Genomic DNA, 7439 nt, shown 5'->3' with positions numbered 1-7439 from the left:
CCCTGTAGGACTGTTAACTTAATTGCATCAAATGGGTCGTTTTTCTCATTAATATATGTGTTTTAACAAGGGGAGGTAGGGATAAAATATGCGCGCGGTGGTTATTAAAGCGAATTCGTATAAAGTTAACGGTCTGCCCAATGTACTGCGTACTGCACACACTGCATCCTAGGAGGTATATTACGTTGCAGAAATCCCAATCAGAGTTGTCATTAATTTTCCATTTGAATCCTGAAGCTGTGCTTATTTCACAGCTTGATGTTTGTAATGTGTTTGCAGACCTGGAATCTACTTTTTCCACAAGGTCGACACCCCAAAACCGGCTCTTTATGTGACTGAGTGTATAAGAATGTTTCGAATGTTTTTCGGTCGTCTGTAGACTGCATGAGGGAGAGCAGTGAAAATTTTGGCGAGGCGCTAGCTCGCTTTGTTTGAGAATGTTGAAATGTTTTTTTGAAGATTTTGTTTACGTACGTTAGGCGGCTGGTTACTGGTGAAGGGGAGTACGAGATTTGCCTGATGGTCTGTTTGCTCGCTGTATCGACGTCACTCCAGTATTTGCTCTCGGTTGGGTTTAGATGTCCTTTGAATGGCATCGTCGGCAATGGCGACGGGTATCGCTGCTTAATGAGGACTTCTTGCATGCGTTTGGAATTTTTACGAAGTCTTCATCTTGGGAACATATTCCTTTAGATCGATGTGCCTGAGAGTATGGGATGCTTGTTTTAGAGTGACGAGGATGGCAGCTTTGGAAGTGTACGTATTGTTGACGGTCCGTCGGTTTACTGGTGGTGAGTGAGCTTTCGTTTACCAAAATCTCAACATCTAGGAAGTTAATTGTGGTGTGGGCGCACGTGTAAGTGAAAGATATGTTGGGGTGGACGAGGTGTGTCAGTCCAAATTAAAAAGATGTCATCCAAGTAGCGTTTGTATAGGGTGGGCTTAATGGGACAATCTTTCAAAAATTTACTTATTACTATGCATGAAGATGTTGACGTAGGTGTGGGCCATCCTTGTACCCATGGCTGTGCCGTTAATTTGTGAATAGTGTTGATTGATGAATTCGAAGTTGTTATATTCGAGTACGATTTTCGACAGTATTTATAAAACACGTGGAGCAGGGGAGCATCAAATCACTGATCGAAGCGTATGAAGGAAACAGAAAGGAGGAATCCCCTGCTGCACGTGCATTAGATATGTTGTTCACAGCAACATCTTGCATGAAGCTGCAGGGAAGAGAAAACTCGATGAGACGTAGCCAGTTGTACTTGAGCCGTCTACATCGAAGGATTCACCACCGATCCTCTCACCAGGTTTCGTGAAGCTTGCGCTTTATCGTGCCGGTTTACCACTGTCCTTCTTGCTAGTGAAGCGATTATTTTTTTAATGTTCTCTTTTTGCCCCATTTGCCATCTGCCATTTTTGATCGTGCCATCTTCTGGGCAAGTACTACGTTTGAGGTTCAAAAAAGATGCATAAGCGATCACGACCTATGCAAACAATAACAAAGACGAAACACGCTACAAGAGCACCACTAGCTGCATATCTGCATATCGCGCGCACACGTGCGACTGATTTTCGCTGACGATCGGCCGCTCCCGCTGTATTCAATTAGCTGTGTCGCCAGATCGTCTGTCGCGAGGCGCTTTCGCTGTGCCCGCATGACCGCTTGTCTTGACCTTCCAGGGGAATTGCGCGTTGCTCGCGCGCGGCTTAGCCCGAAGCCGGTAAACCGGCTGGCCACCGCCACATCTGGACCTGGTTTGACTCAAATTGGTCTCAGCCGCGTCTTGTTCGGTTCGGGCGCGAACAATACGCGAGATTCAAAGCGCTCGGCCGTCTCTGTCTCTATGGGGGGGGGGGGGGGGGGGGGCACTTGACCCCAAGGGCGCTCCTTTTCAACACCACCCCGCCGTCGCCCGCCTCCGATTGAACAGGCGGGGGGTTCAAAGGGGAGCTGCCGCGGAGAGGCCGGGCAGCTCGTCCTAATGACAGCGCAGAACATGCGTCACTGACAGCCCCCTTCCTTTCGCCGTCTTGTCCATCGTGCGTCGCGCCGAGCCCGACAAAGAAAAGGCCGTCACCCCCCCCCCCCCCCCTTCCCCTTCTGAATCGGGGGGCGGGGGGCGGAAATTCCGCAAATAGTTTCCCAGAGGCATCCTTTTTTTTTTCATGGGGTCAAGAGAAGCAAGCTTACACTGCAAAATTAAACCTTGTCTTTCTCTTCCAAATGCAATTAACTAGGAGTCCTGTCCAACCATTCCAGCTTGTTATGGGGGCACCCCCAACCATTTTTTATTTCCGTGTAACTCGCAGCCCTTCTTCACCTTGGTCATTGTAGCCGCTATTGTTTCTCAAGTACCATGCAACATCTTGTTATTAGCAGTTGCTAATTCAAGCCTTCTGCAGGGTTTGAAGGACCTTTTTAATTGGAAATGAGAACATGTGCACAGGGTGGAAAGCGCGTGATCTGCCAGGAAACACTAAAGCGGCCCCGAGAAGGGATCTTTATTAAGGATGACAGCCATCTTGGGCCTCTCCACTTGGCAACGACGACACAGCGTGTGCGGTCCCTATGGTTAGGCCCCAGCTGTGGAAGCCATCCTCGGACACGACCATGACCTTCGACATCTGATGTTTTTATTTAAAAACACAGGGACCAAAGTCGTGCTGTATGCAGTGCAATCGCCATGTGGTTCCATAATCATCCACCTAGCCCGGCTCTTTGGACGGATTCAGGAAACGACTGAAAAGAACAAAAGTAACGAGCAAACAAAGGTGCGCTGCATAAAAGTTAGAACGCAAAGAAACGAAGGCGCGCTGCGCTGGGATAATGCTGTAGCGAGGTCTAATATGTAAATTTTCATGGCTGGCGTGGATTTCTACAAAGCGCAAGTAGTCGCTACGGAGACAAACAAAGGCGCACTGGAGCTGGGTATGTATCATGTTTAACTGCGCAAAGAAACGAAGACAGAGAACAAGAAGACACGACACGAGCGCAGACTATCAACAGATTTTTTCTTCAAGGAAAAAAGGCCTATATATGCATCTTCATCCCGCGAAAAACATGCTAAAAACCCGAAAGCGCAAACCCTATCACACACCATCTTGGCACATGTAACGTGATGCCACTGATCACAACCTGAAAGCAATCTCCGCATCGTCAGAGACAAGATACAAAACAAACAAACAGCGAACTCACAGGCACACTCCTGCCAAGCTAGCGCTCCACACCGCCTGCTTGCGCTAAAGAAACTGCGCAAAAAAGGTATCTCCCCATCAATGAGGCCTACAGATGGTGATGCTACACAGTCATCTGATTCCTTGATCTGGTACGCTTCCACCAACTCCCTGCAAACCTGATCCCTGTGTTTAAACAAGACGCTGGTCTTGTTCAATCGTGGGAAGCAATCTTTGCACTCTTTGCAGTGCAGGGCGAGATTAGAGGAAGGTGCGCCCTTCAACGACCTGCGATGTTCTGCTAACATCTCGTTAATACATCGACCCGTCTGGCCGATGTACTTCTTCCCACACGAGAGGGGGACTTCGTATACGACTCCAGTCTTACACTCTGTGAGCCTGGTTTTCTGTCTGTGCGCTATCGAGCACTCAGCTCCAGCACGATTGCTCTAAGGCTCGAGCTTCTTTCGCACAGCACTACAAATCCTTGAAAGCTTATTCTTTGCCATGAAAATCACGTCCGCCCCGTATCTCGCCCCAACTTTTTTGAGCCGGTGTGAAATTACATTCCCTGAACGTTCAGGACAATCATATCCGAGCGCAACACTTGGCAGCATGTTGTGTCGGGATTTCTACAGCGACATTTGAGCTCACTCAAGCTTTCGGATCCTTTCTTGGTGAACAATTCCGCAAGTGTGGTTAAGTACCTGTCTGGGTTGGATAAGAAAAAGTACTCTACCTTCAGCATCGATGTGGAGGACTTATTTTATTCGCTACCCCATGCTCAGCTCATGCAGAGAGTGAAAGACTGCATTGTAAAAGACAATGACGAGTTGGTGTTCGTGGCGGGGTGCGGGGGTTTCCATAGAAAGTTTCCTGGAGCTGCTATCATTTTACCTAGAGTCAACCGTTGTTGGGCGGGGCGAAAAGGTGTACGTCCAAAAATCGGGTGTGTGCATCGGCTCCCGTGTGGCACCCGTTTTGAGCGATATTTACTTGAGCAGGATGGATCAAGAACTGGCACAAAATCTTGCTGACCTCGCGCTAAAAGTGTTCCGTTACGTCGATGATTTTTTAATCATTTTTAAGTCGAACTCTCCCAGGGCAGTTCCGGACGTCGTCAAAATCTTCAAAGATACAGGTAGTGGCCTGCGATTCACCTTCGAACTACCCAGCTCAGCTACCCTACAGTTTTTAGACCGACCGCAGCGGTGGCCAAGTGGTTGAGCATCCGCCTCGCATGCGGGAGGTGCGGGGTTCGATCCCCAGTGCCGCCGGGTACCCACCGGGGATACAATGGGTACAAGCTTTTCCCTGGTCTGGTGCTCGGCTTATTTAGGGTGAAATGCTTGGGAAATGGGTCTTTGACCCCACCTTGAGAAAAAGAAAATACCTTGTGTCAAGGCGTATTTGGCCATAGATGCCCTTGCGCCATAAAAAAAAGATTTTATACCTCCGGATCCATTATCTAGAGAGCAGGGTCTGTTGGGAATATCATTATAGGACAAAAAAAAAAAACCTCTCTTGAACGTCAGTTAGGGGCATTCCACACTCGTCAAGGCGGGTATAGCGACTTCATGCTTAAAAGAGCTCTTGGGAAATCCTGTACACACAGAGCGGAGGCTAGCTTCCTGGGGCAGGTAGAGAGGCTGAAAGAAGCCGGGTATCCTGATCTGAGTTGGCTCAGATCTCCGAAAGGATCCTGTTCAAAGGAGGGAGGCCCATGCTAGTAAAAAAGAGGACGGTGGACGTAGACAAGTGGTGTGGGCATTCCATACATCCATTGAATTTCACACCGGCTCAAAAAAATTGGGGCGAGATACGGGGAGGACGTGAATTTCACGGCAATGAATAAGCTTGCAAGGAATGTTATCGGCGGTCGCACGTGCATGACAATCCTTTCGACATGCGTGACGATGCCCACCGAAGGCATTTCAGGCTGTCGAAGGGACTTGTACGCTGGCTAAGCGAAGAGCGCGGAACATGCGTCACTGACAGCCCCCTTCCTTTCGCCGTCTTGTCCATCGTGCGTCGCGCCGAGCCCGACAAAGAGGAGGCCGTCACCCCCCCCCCCCCCCCACCCACCCTTCCCTCCTGAATGGGGGGGGGGGGGGCGGAGATTCCGCAAATAGTTTCCCAGAGGCATCCTGTTTTTTTTTCTTTTTTTCATGGGGTCAAGGAAGGAGGCCCAAGCAGTGTGAGGCAACGTTCTCTGTTCATTCTAGAGAAGCAAGCTTACACTGCAAAATTAAACCTTGTCTTTCTCTTCCAAATGCAATTAACTAGGAGTCCTGTCCAAATCCATTTCAGGTTGTTATGTGGGCACCCCCAACCTTTTTTATTTCCGTGTAACTCCAGCACTTCTTCACCTTTGTCATTGTAGCCGCTATTGTTCAAGTACCATGCAACATCTTGTTATTAAAGGACCTTTTTAATTGGAAATGAGAGCATGTGCACAGGGTGGAAAGCGCGTGATCTGCCAGGAAACACTAAAGCGGCCCCGAGAAGGGATCTTTATTAAGGATGCCAGCCATCTTGGGCCTCTCCACTTGGCAACGACGACAAAGCGTGTGCGGTCCCTATGGTTAGGCCCCAGCTGTGGAAGCCATCCTCGGACACGACCATGACCTTCGACATCTGATGTTTTTATTTAAAAACACAGGGACCAAAGTCGTGCTGTATGCAGTGCAATCGCCATGTGGTTCCATAATCATCCATTTAGCCCGGCTCTTTGGACGGATTCAGGAAACGACTGAAAAGAACAAAAGTAACGAGCAAACAAAGGTGCGCTGCATAAAAGTTAGAACGTAAAGAAACGAAGGCACGCTGCGCTAATGCTGTAGCGAGGTCTAACATGTAAAATTTCGCGGCTGGCGTCGATTTCTACAAAGCGCGAGTAGTGCCTACGGAAATAAACAAAGGCGCACTGGAGATGGGTAAGTCTGTATACAAGCACGAGTTTTTGTCTCTACCAGCGATTTACTAGTTCACACCGCGCGATTTTGATGTCTGGCGTCGATTTCGACAGAGAGGGAATACGGGCACGAAACGGGACGCTCGCGATCTGCCAGGAAACAATGAGGTGGCCCTAAAAAGGGCCGTTTGCAGGAGCACTTCAACCGCGACCTGCAGCGGCGTGGCGGCGCGGTGAGCAGTAGGCCCAGCAGTGGTCCGTCTTGTGCCCTTTGGCTCCGCACCGACGACACCGGTGCACGACGTACACCTCTCCTGGTCTTGCCCTTGAAGCCGACGCTATCCCTGGTCCGTAGATCTTGACGAGGGCCGCGACGATAATCTTTGACATCTGGTCGATGCCCCGGTCTGCGGCAAACAAGGACAGCATCGGCTCGCCAGAAGCATCCAGGAAACGATGCTGCAAAAAAAGTTACGTTACAAGCGCCGCAATTTGGCGAGTTCTGCACGAGAAAACTTGCGAAAAACGATGCTGCAAAAAAAGTTACGTTACAAGCGCCGCAATTTGGCGAGTTCTGCACGAGAAAACTTGCGAAAACGTTGTTCAACCCTTACCTCGTGATTGAGAACGTGCACGCCAGACAAGCGCTTCATCGTGGCTGTCAGACGACGGTTCAGATGGCGACGCCGGCGGTCCTCAAACCGCACCTTATGTGGGTCGTCGTAATGGAGTTGCAAAATTTTGAACACCAGCACGACGTGCTCCTGCAGCAGGAAAACGAGGTCCTGGAATGCGCAAGGCATGTAGGTAAGCGGTACAGCACTTCATGAAGCGAAATTTGAGATAAAATGCGTACCTTTATGTCGCTGGCGATTTCTCGCGGGTCAGCGCCTTTTGGGGGTCGTCGCAATGTCGTGGAAGCAAGAACTGTACAGAAATTTCAGCTGGCTGCGCCGACGAGCGCACCACGCAAAAAAAAAAAGCCATACCTGGACAGCTTCCGAAACGCGCGCGTCGCCGCCTACGCTCACGAAGAGAATGCCCGCAGACCACGCACGCCCGGCGGCCGGCCAGCCGGCCCTAGCGATTCCCTAGGCACTCTAGGGACAGGCCGAGAGAGGCGCGGCGAACCCACGTCCGGTTGAGAACGAGGGAGAAGCAGAAAAACGTCACGGAGAAGCGCATCCCATCGACCAATCAGCGTTTCCAGCCCACCTGCACCGAAACGCTTCTATGCGTTCACGCCGTAGAACGACAAGCGATTGCGGGTCGGTAGGCTGGAAACGCTGATTGGCCCAAAAAAAAGTGACGTCACGCCTCTAACGTCATGGTCACGTGACTTTTA

The 7439-nt window shown here is 50.1% G+C and overlaps 1 long non-coding RNA gene across 1 annotated transcript; it reads right to left on the bottom strand.

The window, feature by feature from the left end:
• Window positions 1-5804: 5804 nt before the first annotated feature.
• LOC144108346 (uncharacterized) lies at window positions 5805-7101 on the bottom strand. The gene is made up of 2 exons (XR_013309476.1): window positions 6709-7101; window positions 5805-6501 (listed from the first exon to the last, which is right to left on the bottom strand). It is a non-coding gene; the product is annotated as an uncharacterized LOC144108346 (long non-coding RNA).
• Between the last annotated feature and the right edge of the window lie 338 nt (window positions 7102-7439).

The sequence above is a fragment of the Amblyomma americanum genome, chromosome 1, assembly GCF_052857255.1.
Source record: "Amblyomma americanum isolate KBUSLIRL-KWMA chromosome 1, ASM5285725v1, whole genome shotgun sequence".
Lineage (NCBI taxonomy): Eukaryota > Metazoa > Arthropoda > Arachnida > Ixodida > Ixodidae > Amblyomma > Amblyomma americanum.
Note: the sequence above shows the minus strand (reverse complement) of the source record. Positions and strands in the feature narration are given on the sequence as shown.